Source organism: Silene latifolia, chromosome 4 (genome assembly GCF_048544455.1).
Source record: "Silene latifolia isolate original U9 population chromosome 4, ASM4854445v1, whole genome shotgun sequence".
NCBI classification, from domain to species: Eukaryota; Viridiplantae; Streptophyta; class Magnoliopsida; order Caryophyllales; family Caryophyllaceae; genus Silene; species Silene latifolia.
The window spans coordinates 18,904,223-18,920,027 of record NC_133529.1 but is presented as its reverse complement, the minus strand read 5'-3'; the positions used below and the strand labels follow the sequence as shown (position 1 = coordinate 18,920,027).

Sequence of the window (15,805 nt, the reverse complement as noted above, 5' to 3'; positions counted from 1 at the left end):
ATGGCCTGTTTCAAAGTTTAACTATTTTTAGTTATTTAACCTCCATTTATACCATTTTTATCACATAAAAATCATAAATCATGAAATATTAATCACATTAATACGAAATTTTAAATACAATACGTAAAATATTCATGTGAGGTCATACTAAAAAAATCACGGTCATTAATGAAGTTTAACTGTTTTTAGTAAATAAAAGTTCATTTTACTCATAAAAATGTAATTATTTCACTAAAAATCATTAAAATAAGCAATAATTATCCATAAAATATCAATATGACCTAAAAATATTTTAGAACCAGAATGTATAACATGCAAAAAATTTCGTTGCATTTATCACAAAATATTAGTTTTAATAAAGTTACATATAACTCGGAAAAACTAAACCCATTATGCATGCAACACCAAAGCTCTGATACCAATTGTTAGGTTCATATACCCCTCTTAGACTCCTATAATTATTTTATAAATTACCCATAATTTATATACTAGTGGATATAGTTCATGTATAACAAAATAAAAGAGATAAAGAAGAAAACAATGTTCCTTACATTGTTAAATGGTTCGAAATGGACACAAGTAAGGTCTCCTACCTTCACTTGTTCTTGAGCTCAATACATTTGGAATGATCCTCCAAGATCTTCAAGTCTCAAGTATAGAGACACTCCTCTTAGTTGCACCCAAGACTAACCCAAACACTAATACAATTACTAACTAGATAATATGTATTAGTAACCTTAAATATTAATTCTAATATTATTATTATTACTACTCTAGTAATATCATTGCATTATTAGAATTATTGAACAAGTTTTATGCACAAAATAATTTTATGTAGAGAGAAAAAGAGAGAGATAAGCATGAAGATTGGAATGAGAATCACGTAAAAATAAGAACCTCTTCTCCTTTTAGCATAGGGCAACCGGTTTTCTACATGGATAAGTGATAGGTGCATTTTATATAGCCTTTTTAGTCTTATTTTGCACGTATTTCTATGCACTTTTATACTGTTTTGTATTGCTATATGCCCCGAATTGGCTACTTTGGTTTGTTTTGCAGAAATGAACCTGAAAGTGGTAAAACCGTGCTCAATTCGTCCTATTTTGCATGCATTTTGAGGAGACGAAAATTTTAGAGCGAGAGTACTGCATTGGGATGCGTGAAGGGATGTTCAACGAAGCAGTCAAAGACGATTTAGAAGCTGACTTGGAGGAAGAACACTCGATCGATGGGTTTATTTGGTCGATCGAGTGGTTTGGAGTGTTGAAGAGATCGATGGAGTGCTTTAATGTGCTCGATCGAAATGCTGTTTTGAGGGTCTTCTTGATCGAGTAATATTTTCTCTCGATCGAGAGGATTAGCTGCTGAAGACATCGATCGAGTGGTTTTATACTACTCGATCGAGAGGTTTTAGATTTTAGACGGGCTTAATTAACCCGTGTTATGTTATTTCGTGATGGACTTTGTTTTTCTATTTAAACTTTGTTAATTAAGTTATTAAGGACGTTTTACTCATCTTTAAAACGCCACTTTTTACTCTCTTAATCTGTCCCTTAAACTTTCCACTGTAAACCTTCTCTTTAATCTTTTGCTTGGATATCAGATTGTTCTTTACGCCGGATCGCTTGTGATTGTAATCTCTTTTCCTTTATTAATCTCAATCTCGTTATTTATTGCTTTAATTCCTTATTTCTCTCATCATTAATTTTTGCCCTAATTTTGTTTATGCAATTTTATTGTTATTTCATCATGTCTTTAATTAGCATATTCGTTATTATTATTGACAACATTAGTAATATGAATAGCTAAATTCTTTCATGTTGGGATTAGGGAATCCATGGTAGGATTGTGACGATGTAGCGAATAGACTAGATTATTTATTTCTGAGAATCTGTACCCATGGCAATTTAATTATAATACCGACTTAGTTGAGTGCACGCTTCTAAGTTACCTTTAATCTGGTTAAATTTACTCCTGGATCGGAAGATTGGACTAAATAGACCTGCTATGAACAATAGACTACCCTGACGAGGACGGAAGTTAAGTTAGTGGAAATCTAGGATAGAAAGTGGACCGGAAGGACCTTTCTTGCATCTGTCTCACAGTAGATTATCTATGTAACACCCCGACCGAAACCGGGTCGGGAGCGGTTACTTATGATAGCTCACCAGGTTGTGTACATGGCCCACAGATCAACACGGGTTCTTTATAGCGCATTTTGTCCTCACTCATGCGCATCCCGGAACCTTCCAGAGGTCACCCATCCTAAGACTACTCTCAGCCAAGCACGCTTAACTGTGGAGTTCTTTTGCATGGATGGCCATAAAAGAAAGTGCACTTTGTTGATATGAGTAGTACTTTCAATCCCTTTAAGCACTAGTCATTTAAGCCTATCAATGGACCTCTTCAATTACCGTAGGGTGTTACAATCTAGGCTATTTGCAGTTGAGTTGCTAGACTACCATGGTGAACTGAAATCCTGACATGTTCTTTCTCATCTGATCATCTTTAATCACATTTTCTGTCTTTTATTGCTCTTTCTTTACTACTCTTTCCTTTAACCCTTTATTAGTTTAGAAATCAAATTTAAACCCCCCCATTTGTGACCGAAATAGACGGACCTTAACAGATATCTTGCCTCCCTGTGGAGATCGACCCGACTTCCCTAGCTATATTAGTTAGTGCCAGTTGGTTATTTTTGGTAGGTACACGACTAGCCTGTCAAATTTTGGCGCCGTTACCGGGGAGGCAACTCTGTTTTCGTTTATTTCTATCCGTCTCAGGGAATTTTTATTCCTTGAGACAGTTCTCATTTATCTCTTTCAGTGTTGTGTATGCCCAGGTCAAACAGATTGGAGTTAGTTCCAGTTGATTCTGAGCCAGAAAGACTGTTTCGGCATAGACTCCGTCTGCAAAGAGAACGTCGAAAGGAAGACTTGACTACTTTTGAGCCCGAGTTTTAACACTTTTTATTTGCAGAAGACCAATCTTTAGAAGAAGACAATCTCATTTCTGCCAACAAGCCAGTAAAGATGCCTAACATTGCAAGTCATTCGGAGCCCAAAGCATCCTCTATTCCTAAAGGTTTCAACCTCCAAACTGAGGATGGTAACACATTTGATATCCGTCCGTCTTACATAAATTTGGTGGAGAGAAATCTGTTCCGAGGTGTGGCGGGTGAAGACGCGGAATCACATGGAAGTCTTTACTGACTATTGTTCTACTATTCCCGCTACAAAGGGAGTAACGCAAGACAAGATAAAGGAAGTGCTTTTTCCTTTTTCTCCGATCGACTCGGCTTAAGTGAGTGGTTGATCGATCTTGACCGAGCAAACGTTCTTGGTATCACCAATCGGGAGACTCTCGCACTTGCCTTCTATGAAAGATACTTCCCTCCACAACGCACTAATCAGCTGAGGGGAAAGATTACTAGTTTCAAGCAGGCACCTAATGAGACTTTCTATGAAACTTGGTGTCGGTTCAAGAAGTTGGTGAGGTCTCTTCCTCACCATGGTTTTGATCAATGGTTTTTGTGCAACCAGTTCTACAATGGGTTGTATGATGACCATAGAGCTATTCTTGACGCCTTATCCAACGGAAGATTTCAGAAAAACATTGATGATGATAAGGGATGGGGTATTATTGAGGAGATGGCGACCCATTGTGCTGAATATGGGAACCCACGGGACGGTATTCGAGCGGTCCATTCGGTTGATAAGGCAGTCGTAGCTCAGCTGGAAGCTATGAATGCCCGGTTTGATAGAATGGAGCTACAATCTGCTGGAGATCAACAGACGGTTCATCTGTTGACTAGACAGGAAACTGTCACTTGTGAGAGGTGTGGAAGCAATGACGGTCATACTGCTATTGACTGTCTTGTCTCGAGAAAGAACAAGTCCTTACTTTTCAGCAATACAAATTACAGGCAAGGAGGAGGTTCTTATTACAATAATCAAGGGGCAGTCCATCCCAATTTGAGGTGGACAAGTCAAAATTTTCTTAATCCCACTCCTCCACCGCAGCAGTAGCAGCCATATGTTCCTCCTCGCAAGGCTCAACAAGGCTTCCAAAAGCCTCCTTCTTTTCCTCCACCGAATCAAGGCACATCATCTTTAAGTGGGGTAAGTGACCTAGCTGAATTGAAGTCAATGCTTCAGTCGATCATTGACAAAGCAATGGCAGATGAGTGACCAACAAAAAGAAGCTTCAATCAAGTCACTTGAAACCCAAGTCACTCAGTTAGCCGCGAACCAGTCCACGAGGAAACAGGGTCAATTACCGTCCCAATCTGAGAAGAATCCACACGAGACGGTAAATTTGATTAATTTGAGAAGTGATCGTTCATATGAAGGGCCAAAATTGTTAGCTGATGAGGACATTTCAGACCCGAAGGATGTTATTATGGAGGATGAACAGTCAATTGTCGCTGAAAAACTGCCGAGTACAAAGGAAATACTCGATCGACTAGTTTCAGGGGGTCGATTGAGTAAAATTGATGGAGAAAGTACTCGATCGAAGGGAATTTCTACTCGATCGAGTGAACTGGATAATCAAAGGGTCGATCGAGAGGTGCAAACCACTCGATCGAGTGAAATTGTTGAAGAATCTGTCCGATCAAGTGGTAAGTTACCTCGATCGAACACTGTGCTATTAGAGGAACTCGATCGAGAAGCTACTATTGCTCGATCGAGTGAAATTTCACCTGGAAGGACTCGATCGAGAGGCAAAAAGTCTCGATCGAGTGATAAAGAGCTTGAACTTGCCGAGACGTTGGAAGAGAGAAACAAAGGGCTCGAGATTCCTATTACGGTGCCCTTCCCGAGGCGATTACAGAACACGAAAACCAATCAACAGTTCGGTAAATTTGCCGAACTCCTGAAAAGCTTGGAGGTCACTGTTCCATTCGCCGAGTTGCTGACACAGGTACCCTCTTATTTAAAGTTTATGAAAGAAATTTTATCGCGTAAGAGGCATATCAATGATCATGAGACGGTAGCTTTGACCGAGGTAGGGACCGCCCTAGTTCAAAATAAGCTGCCTCCTAAACAGTCAGTCCCGGGTAGTTTCTCGATTCCATGTCACATAGGTACCCATTTGATTGATAACGCGCTATGCGATCTTGGTGCTAGCGTGAGCATCTTACCTTTATCTCTTGCTAAAAGACTTAGGTTGACTAAATTTAATTGCACAAACATGACCGTACAGATGGTCGATCGTAGTATATCACGGCCGTTTGGAGTAATAGAGGACATACTTGTCAAAATCGGGAGATTCTTTATTCCCGTTGACTTCGTAGTGCTTGATATTCCCGAGGACACTCACACCCCTATTATTTTAGGGAGACCATTTTTATTCATTCTTTCGCGCATGATCGATGTCGGGGGCAAGACACTCATGTTTCAGGTAGGAGATGAGGAATTAATTTTCCATTAATCTAAGTCTCGTAGGGCTCCCATGCAAGCTCAACCTTGCAATGCCCTTTCCTCTACTGACTCCCATATTGACACTCCAGATGAAAATTTGGAATTTTGTGCTGCAATTGTGACCCCTCCGCCTCAGATTGAGAGCGAAAAGGAGGAACATTCGTCTGTTTTCCTTGCTGCAGGTACAGATAAAATAGATGCAGGAGCTGTCAAAGGTCAATGTGCAATTAAAGTCAATCAACAAGGGGATCCTAACGTCAAAGCTGATGGGAAAGATAAAGGGGCAAGAAAAGTTCGTGCATATGTGGATGTTAACTATTCTTCCCCTACTGGTTCAAATTCAAGCTCATGGAGAATGAACAGGACGGTCAAGGATGCTGAAGGGACCTCCTCCAGTCAGAAGCCCTCCGTTGGGCTACTGAATTATTTTTGGAATTGAGCGGGGAATGCTCCGTGTAACAAATTGTAAAAACTAATTTTAAATTTCCGTTGAATTTCTTTATTGCGTTTTTAAGACTGTTAGAATTTAGACTATTTTTAGCGTAGTTAGAAAGACTATAGACTGTTATTTTGTGATTTGGTATGTTCGGGATGTTTTTGCGAGTGTTTTTATGCAGGTTTGGGGAGAAATCACGCATTTGGATAAATTACACGAAGAAAATAACTCGATCGAGTACTTTTTGTACTCGATCGAGAGGATTTCACAGGAAAATGTTCAATCGAAAGGTTTGCAGGTGCTCGATCGAAGCAGCAAAAATGAGGAGTTCTCGATCGGGTATAATTTTGTTCGATTAAGAGGAATGAAGACCAGACTCGTCGATCGAGGGATTTAAAATCACACGATCGAGTGAAATTAAAGACTACACGTAGGAAGTTATTTCTTTAACTTCTATTTTTCTTCCCTTCATTTCATTATTCACTTCTTCTTCTTCTTCTTCTTGGTGCAATAACAACCCCCAAATCCTCTCTAACCTTTGCCCAACACCAAATCAAACACCTATAATTTGTTCCTTGCCTTTATATCGACATTTGCCCTCTGTTTTGCCCTTTAAATTTGTTCTCTTTCACGGTCAATTTGGGTGATTAGGGTTTGCGATTTCGTTCGAAAATTCGCCATTTTGCATCGTTTCTAGTCGATTATTTTGCTTCTTCTTGTGGGTTTATTGATCAAGTAAGTTTTCCCCTTACTTTATTGTCGTTTGATTGATTTAATTCGAGTTTATAAAGTAATTAGGGTTTAGGGCTTTTGTTGAAGCCGAAAATTTCGACTGGAATTTGTGGGAATTTTGTGTTTTATTGCTTCAATTGATTATTGTTTCCCTTTACTTACTTGTTTAGGATGGAGAGTAGCTCATTACCCTCGCCTAGCTCGACTGTTACTCCGTCCTTGACTGAGACGGTGGTCCCTGCTGCCACCACCGTCTCCACGCCTGTTAGTACCACTTCTACTACCCCTGTGTTACTTGTTACTACTGCTGGTACTGTTGTTACTGCTGCTAGCACTGCTGCTAGTTCTACTTCCATGTCAGTCGCAGCCTCTGATTTAGCTAGTTCTGCAGCTAGCTCATCTTCTGTGTCGGTTTTTGCTGCTTCTACTGTTGCAGCCACAGCTAGCACGTCGGGTACGGTGACCACCTCTGCTGCGTGGTCACCAGCTGCCTACAGGGCCGCTCTAGTACCTCGTCCCGCTACTGGACGAGCCTCCACTTCAGGTAATAGAGGCCGGGGTCGCGCACGAGCTACACCTGCTAATGGCTGCTCTGCTGGCCGTGTCACCATCCGAGTGGATGATTCGCTTGACTCGCACCCCGACTATCCTCGGGTAATATTCGTTAATGCTATTCATCGCACTCGATTCTTTGATTTAGCTAGCTGTGATTTTCTGTCTACAAAGTTTTTGTGCCGTCAGTCACTTGATAGACTTGGTATTTACGAGCCTGTTGTCGAGATTTTGAGGGGTACAGGGATGTCTGGACTAGTCACCATGAGTGCCTTGACCTTCAAGGAGCTGACCCTTGAGTTTTTCATCTCCTTTACCTTCTCTTCCGGGGCACACGACACTGACCCCACTTGTGCTTCCGTGTCTTTCCGGTTATTTAACCGGACTTTTTCTTTGACTTTAGAGGAGTTTGGTACTAGGCTAGAACTTTCTTTTACGGGTCCTACTGCTGCCCCTAGGAAGGTCATCCGCCAGTTGTGGAGGACCTTGGCACAGACTACTTACGAGGAGCGAAAGGTCGCTCAAGTCCACCTTCCCCATGCCCGATACTTCCTGCGTCTGATGGGTAGTACTATTTTTGGCCATAAAGAACCAAACAATGTGAATAACATTGAGCTTTCTATTCTTGGCGGGTACCTGAACATTGACAGTGAGGGGCCCTTTGTCCTTAACATTGCTTACCTGACCGCCCAGTACTTTCACACTGTGGGGGAGAAGACTACAGGCACCATTGTTTACGGTGGCATAGCCACTTTTCTTGCCTGTTCTCTCTTTCCCGTCTTCCCTCGTGAGTTACCGTACATAGACACTGACAGATACCAAGGCATTCCTGCTATGCTGTCCATGTTTTGGCTTGCTTCCGACCACAAGACTTGGAAGATTTCGGGTTCCTTGTCTGAGACCCTTCCTTGCACCACCCTACCTAGTCTTGTTCCCCTGCCTACTGTTAGGGGCAGGTTACCACCACTGTTGCCCATGTACCACCTACTGCTTCGACCACCTCCTACCATGTCCGCTTCTAGGAAGCGGAGGAGACCTGAGACCGGAGAGGGATCCACACCTTCTACGGATGGCCAGACTTCCACGACCACTCCTACCCCGATCCCTACTCCTACTCCTGCGCCCGACCAGACACAGACACAGCCGGTTTACCCGGCTAATTTTGTACCTCCTCCACCTTTTGAGGCGTCCGCAGTCATGGACCAAGGACGCCGTGACAGTTTGTTGCTTGAGCTTGTAGAGAGGCAGACTCGTATGGAGTGGGACATAGCTCTTACTTTGTTCCCTCTATACGAGTATCATATGAGGCGACACCGTCCCATCCCTGAGGGTTGGCCACACCCGTCTTTTTACCGGTACCCAGTTGAGGGGTACCCTGAGTCAGCCAGTGACGAGGAGGACACGGAGCAAAGCAGCGAGATTCAGCCGAGGAGGCGAGGAGGAGAGAGCAGCAGGTGGACCCGGACTACACGGTCACGGTGGAGGACGTGGAGGACGAGGAGGCTGATGAGTAGCTACTGGTCTACTCACTTCCCCAGTTTTCAGGCTGGTTTGGAGAAGTTCGTGTTTTGTATGTACATTCTTGTTCTTTTATTTCTTTTGTTTCCTTTTTATTTATTATTTTTCATCCATTTATTGGTTGTATTTTCCCGTTCCCCCGTATATATCTGCTGGTGTATGCTGGAGGACAACGAGGGCGTTGTCCGTTTTGGTTTGGGGAGGGTTATGCATCCTTTGAGTATGCATTTGTATTTGTTTTGCATTCACGTTTCTATTTTCAGCTTGCATTATTTTCATTTATTTCAAAAAATCATAAAAATCCAAAAAAAATTAAAAATTTCAAAAATTAATAAAATATTCACGTTTATTTTTGCATATAGGTTGAGTCGGAACGGTTGATTTCCGTGATGACATTGCACTGTAACTTGTCATTTTTACTTGAGCCTTGCACTTTTATTGACAGTTATTAGCTAAGTCTTACGCATAATCCACGAGTTTTTGTTTAAATTAAGCTGACCGTGTAGATTTGACCTGATAAATTGGCAACCTACTTTACAATTTTTGAGTTTTAGAGCCTTATAACTGGTGACATTCATGACCGGTTTACATAGGAATTGAGAGTAGTACTCCTTGTATAGCATGTTCATCATTTTTGCACATTCATGACATTCGATTTCTTGTCAATTGCATACATTCGGGTTTGTGGTCGGTGTCACATGCAGGGAGGTGCTTGTATTTTTTTCTCTTTCTTACATTTTTCACCCATTTAGCTCCACTTAAGCCAAATTTAGCCTTTTTGACTCATTAGCTACATCCAAAACTAAGCATGCCCAGTCAAGCTAGTCTAGTGTATCTTTTGTGGTATGTTGATTTATATTGCGAGTTTGGCCGTTTTCATTGTTGGAGTTGGTAGAGGAATGAGAAAGGAAGAAAATGGAAAAAAAAACATGAAAAAGAAAAAAAAAAGACACGTGAAAGAAAAAAAAGAAAAAAAAAAGAGATGAATCAGACGTGAGTACAGAAGAAGAAAAAAGAAAGAAAGTTTGAAAAATTGTTTGATTTGGTTTATTTGTTTAATTAAGACCGTATTAAAAAAAGGGAAGTTTGTGACGGTCTACTCCTTGTTCTTATTCATACATTTTTTTGAGGAGATAGTGTATTTGGATGGTGAGATGCGTGTCAATGAAGGGCACTTGTGTTTATTTTCAGTCAGTTTAGATTCGGACGGTCTTATATGATCCTGTTTAGGAACTAGCTTGGCGCTTTTACCTCCACATTTCCATAATTTATTTTGCCTTTTCTCACCTGAACCTCAGTTTCCAATATTATTTGTAAGCCCTCGGCTGTAACGGACATTGTTGGTTGGAATGTGTGCATAGTACTTGAATCGTCTTTCATTTTTGTTGCATGCATGCTATGTAGGTCGCAGTTTAGGTGAGTGACTGTTTTCTTTCTCTCTTATACATATATAATGCACCCTTTACTTCATGAGATAAGAGTGGCCACGTGAGAGTCCGATTTTGTTGGTCTTGCAAGGTCGATAGGTCAGCTTAATTTATGGACATCTTATAATTCGTTTGCGTATTGACTGTTGTAGCTGTAACTGTTGATTTCTGTTGCATTAAATTGGTTCAAGTAGACAAGTTATATCTAGCTCTGAGTTTTCATTTCCGTTCCATTAGTTTGCATTTAGTTTACTCGAGAACGAGTAAAGGTTCGGTTTGGGGAGATTTGATACGTGCATTTTATATAGCCTTTTTAGTCTTATTTTGCACGTATTTCTATGCACTTTTATACTGTTTTGTATTGCGATATGCCCCGAATTGGCTACTTTGGTTTGTTTTGTCTGTTTTGCATAAATGAACCTGAAAGTGGTGAAACCGTGCTCTATTCGTCCTATTTTGCATGCATTTTGAGAAAACGGGAATTTTAGAGCGAGAGTACTGCATTGGGTTGCGTGAAGGGATGGTCAACGAAGCAGTCAAAGATGATTTAGAAGCTGACTTGGAGGAAGAACACTCGATCGATGGGTTTATTTGGTCGATCGAGTGGTTTGGAGTGTTGAAGAGATCGATGGAGTGCTTTATTGTGCTCGATCGAAATGCTGTTTTGAGGGTCTTCTCGATCGAGTAATCTTTTCTCTCGATCGAGAGGATTAGCTGCTGAAGACATCGATCGAGTGGTTTTATACTACTCGATCGAGAGGTTTTAGATTTTAGACGGGCTTAATTAACCCGTGTTATGTTATTTCGTGATGGACTTTGTTTTTCTATTTAAGCTTTGTTAATTAGGTTATTAAGGACGTTTTACTCATCCTTAGAACGCTACTTTTTACTCTCTTAATCTCTCCCTTAAACTTTTCACTGTAAACCTTCTCTTTAATCTTTTGCTTGGATATCGGATTGTTCTTTACGCCGGATCGCTTGTGATTGTAATCTCTTTTCCTTTATTAATCTCAATCTCGTTATTTATTGCATTAATTCCTTATTTCTCTCATCATTAATTTTTGCCCTAATTTTGTTTATGCAATTTTATTGTTATTTCATCATGTCTTTAATTAGCATATTCGTTATTATTATTATTGACAACATTAGTAATATGAGTAGCTAAATCCTTTCATGTTGGGATTAGGGAATCCATGATAGGATTGTGACGATGTAGCGAATAGACTAGATTGTTTATTTGTGAGAATCTGTACCCATGGCAATTTAATTATAATACCGACTTAGTTGAGTGCACGCTTCTAAGTTACCTGTAATCTGGTTAAATTTACTCCTGGATCGAAAGATTGGACTAAATAGACCTGCTATGAACAGTAGACTACCCTGACGAGGACGGAAGTTAAGTTAGTGTAAATCTAGGATAGAAAGTGGACCGGAAGGACCTTTCTTGTATCTGACTCACAGTAGATTATCTAGGCTATTTGCAGTTGAGTTGCTAGACTACCATGGTGAACCGAAATCCTGACATGTTCTTTCTCATCTGATCATCTTTAATCACATTTTCTGTCTTTTATTGCTCTTTCTTTACTACTCTTTCCTTTAACCCTTTATTAGTTTAGAAATCAAATCTAAACCCCCCATTTGTGACCGAAATAGACGAACCTTAACAGATATCTTGCCTCCCTGTGGAGATCGACCTGACTTCCCTAACTATATTACTTAGTGCCAGTTGGTTATTTTTGGTAGGTACACGACTAGCCTGTCAGTAAGGGTGAGTGGTCTTTTTCTTTTTGCCTTCTCAAAGCCATAGGTAGGGATCTAGCATCCTTAGGTAATTATAGTGTTTCTTTTTCCTTAAAAACAACAACTATCAACACTCTAAAATAACCCACTAAAACCGGTGCACATTACTTAAAACAATAGGTCTTGGTATAGACGGGTGGGGCGAACAGACGGGTAAAGACCTCTAATAAAATGGGTAGGGGGGACAAGGTGGGGCACTCCCTATGTGCTTTCCACTTTATGGCAAATGGGTATTTTGTGAGGGGAAATGGTATCCGTCTATACGTATAGACGGATAGTATCCGTCTATAATAAGAATTGTGTACTTAAAATGGACTCCATATTACCTTTTGTAATTTGTCATTTGTAATATGTTGTGACATGTGACATGTAACATGTCATTAGGCATAATAATGCATATTTAACAAATTAAATATCATTATATATTAAGTAAATTACATTTAACAAATTAACAAGTAATTCACAATTACATGTATATAAAATGGGTCACATTATCTTTTCGAGAACCACGACTTGAAAAAAAAAATTGTCGAGTTTGGAATTCGTGACCAAGAGATATGGTCACTCAAAGTTTGTTCGGTAAAAAAACTTTGACGTACAAAAACTCCTAGCCACGGGATCTAAATACGACAATTTTTTTTTTCAAATCGTAGTTCTCGGAAAGATAATCGATTTGAAAAAAAATTATCACTTTCTGAACTCGTAGACACGAGTTATAGGCTTTTAAAGTTTTCCGGGCAAAAAAATTAGGTATTTCGGGCAAAATCTGAAACTTCAAGGGCATCGCGTGCATTTTACCTATTTCTTTTCTTGTCCTTCTGCCCTCGCCAGTACTCAATTTTTTTTTGTGTTTCTTCCCCTTTTTCAGTATTTTCCAATTGACTAATCTGTGAAATAACTTTCTCTCATACTTCTACCTCTCCACCAAAGTTGAACTTACCAAAGTTAAGCTGCACTTTTGAGGTCTTCCAGGGGGCGGTGGTTTAAATGAGAAGTCAAGTATAACATATAATGGTTGTAAGAGTTTATTTGGTTGAGACTTAGTCAAGGATGGTATGAGTTTGTTTGGTTGAGACTTACATGAGATATGTTTTGTGTTGAAGTGAAAGACACTGTATGTTTTTCTTTTGTTCTAGGCCTTCTTATCAAAAGAGGTTGGATCTAAAGTAAGAGCTGGGTCCTTTTCCCGTGACCTTTGAAATGAGGAAGTGTAAAGAACCTCATTAAGTGGTTCAACAGTATGTGCATTAAGTTTCATACTAGCTCTTAAGTTGGGCTTCTTATCAATTGAGCTACTAGAACTTGGTGTGGGTTGGTTTGCTTTATTTTGTGCGCCCATATTAGCCATTTCAGTCCTTGTTGACACTTAGTACATATGGATGAGGATGACACTACTTTGAGGGGCTTAATTAGATACAAAATTGCAATGTTCATCTAGTCTCAGCTCTTAATCAACTGAACAACATCATACTCAGACACTAAAAGACTTTTACCAATATAGTAAGATTTTGCCCAGGTCTTCTATACCATATGTCTAATCACCATCACCCATAACATGTGAATACCACCATTCTCAAAAAATACAAATCGATTTTTCCTTTCTTAAACTCAAAATATCCATCATAATTAACACGAAAATCGACTAAGAAAGAAGTGTATGTCATTCCTACATTAAAATGCAAACAATAAGCTATAAATTACTCAAATTTAAAGCAATTAGTAATTTAAATTGAATACAAAAATTAACTCAGTAAAGCAATCTAAATTAACCCTAAATAGAGTGAATTCAGCCAAAGATAAGTAAAGACCCACAAAAATATCAAAGGCAAACAAATAAAAACACATATATTGTAAATCCTAATTCCAAAAAAAAAAAAAAAAAAAAAATCCCCAGAGTCTCGAACTCGAGACATTAGATAAGGAAACAAAGTAATTTCGACATTTTACATTTTACGCTCCAAACGGTTATATTTTGATCAATATTCAAGCGCTCCTCCTCCCTCCCTCGTACCCCCACCCTTTCTCCTGTTTAATCACTGTAATTCTTTATTCCTCCTCTCCCTCGTACCCCCTTTCTCCTGTAATTAATTCTCTTTCTTTCTTTCTTTTTTTGAATTTCTTTTGTGTGGTTTCTCGTATTCCCCTTTCTCCCGTAATCACTGTAATTACTTGTTTGTTTTTGTAAATAATGGTAAAAACCTGAAAATTTCAGGTGATTAACGAATTAAAAGGATGGTGATAATTTCAGACTATGATGAAGAGACTGTAAGTGTTTCTTGCTCTCTTTTTTTGAGTTTTTTTTTTGGGTTTTTTTTGTGTGCGTTCTTTCATGATTTTTTTGATTCTGTGAATTTCTTTAAATTTCAGGTTAATTTGTCAAAGAAGGAAAACATGATAATTTCTGACTATGATGAAGAGACAGTAAGTGTTTCTTCCTCTCTCTTTTTTGAGTTTCTTTTGGGGTTTTTTGTGTGGGTTTTTATTGATTTGTTTGATTTTGTTCCTTCAGGTTAAGTCGAATGAAAGCATGGTAATTTCAGACTATGATAAAGAGACTGTATGTGTTTCTTCCTTCTTTTTTTTTATTTGAATTTTTTTGGGTTTTTTTGTGGGTTCTTTATTGATTTGTTTGATTATGAATTTCTTCAGGTTAAGTCGTCTTTTTTTTTGAGTTTTTTTGGTGTTTAATTTATGTGGGTTCTTTGTTCAGATTGGTTGGGGGGTTAGATTGAACTGTTTGTGTTTTTGGATTGTTCATGCCTTCAAATGTTTGGTTTAATTTCTATGTAATTTGAAATATATTGATTTGTGCAAATTCGTACTTGTGGAATTAGTATTGTTGTTGTGAGTGTTTTGCGGAACTTTCAGCTTATACTAGTTCATTTCCAGCCAACAGTAGACATTCTTTGGAGTAGTAGTTTCAGTTTGGTTAGTTGGTGTTTTTGGTGTGGTGAAGATGAACAATCATCGATCAGCTTTTGGTGTTTTGTCCTGTGGTCATGTCATCGTGTCACTTATTTTTACTTCTCTTTAACCTGTATTTTATTCAACCAAAAGATGTTCTTTTGCTTGGACAGTGATAATTTCAGAGGACAGTGAATCTTGTAAAACAATAGAGGGCCACAGTGGTCTCAAGCCTAGGTTTAATACTGTATTATGTATGTCACTTATTTTTGCAGGGTATTCGATCTTTGAATTTTAAAGATTCTACTCCAGTGGACGAGAATGAACTCTTAAAGAAGGAATCTAATGAACGAGAAATTTGTGGTCTTTCTGATGTCAGACTCAACTATTCATCAACTGTAAGTTTACAGTACTCTGAAATGTAGGTTTAATACTGTATTATGTATGTTATTTTCAGCTCTTTCGTGATCATCCTTCCTTTTTCCTTTTTCTTTTTTCTGGCAGGAATGTGACCGTCTCTTTGAGTTACATGATGACTTACTATCACATATTCTCTCTTATCTACCAATGACTTCCGCAGTTAGGAGTAGTATCCTAGCGACTAGGTGGAAAGACCTCTGGAGGGATGTTATCATCATGAACTTCTCTGATACTGAGACACCGATGGATTTACCTAGCTATATTAGGCTGGTCACCCTGACCCTACAAAATAATAGAGCTAGAAAACTTAATAGGTTGGTGGTAGACGCATCTTATGTGTCTCGGGAGGTTATGCACACCTGGTTCACTTACCTCTCGACCAGAAATATTTCAGACTTGACCCTCTTGGTAAGGCCAGATATGGGCTGCCGCTGTGTTTACGATTGCAACTGCAATGAGCCACTTCCCGCTTGGGTTCTGAATCTAATTTGACCTGTACAATTGGAGTTAAATGGGTTTATGATAAGGAAGGCAGCACGGTAATTTGCTAATCCTACCAGCCTTACCCGTTTGAAATTGGGGAATATTATTTT

At 39.2% G+C, this 15,805-nt stretch overlaps 1 non-coding gene across 1 annotated transcript; it reads right to left on the bottom strand.

The window, feature by feature from the left end:
- Positions 1–3,411: 3,411 nt before the first annotated feature.
- LOC141654070 (small nucleolar RNA R71) lies at positions 3,412–3,517 on the bottom strand. The gene has a single exon (XR_012547648.1). It is a non-coding gene; the product is annotated as a small nucleolar RNA R71 (small nucleolar RNA).
- Positions 3,518–15,805: the final 12,288 nt, after the last annotated feature.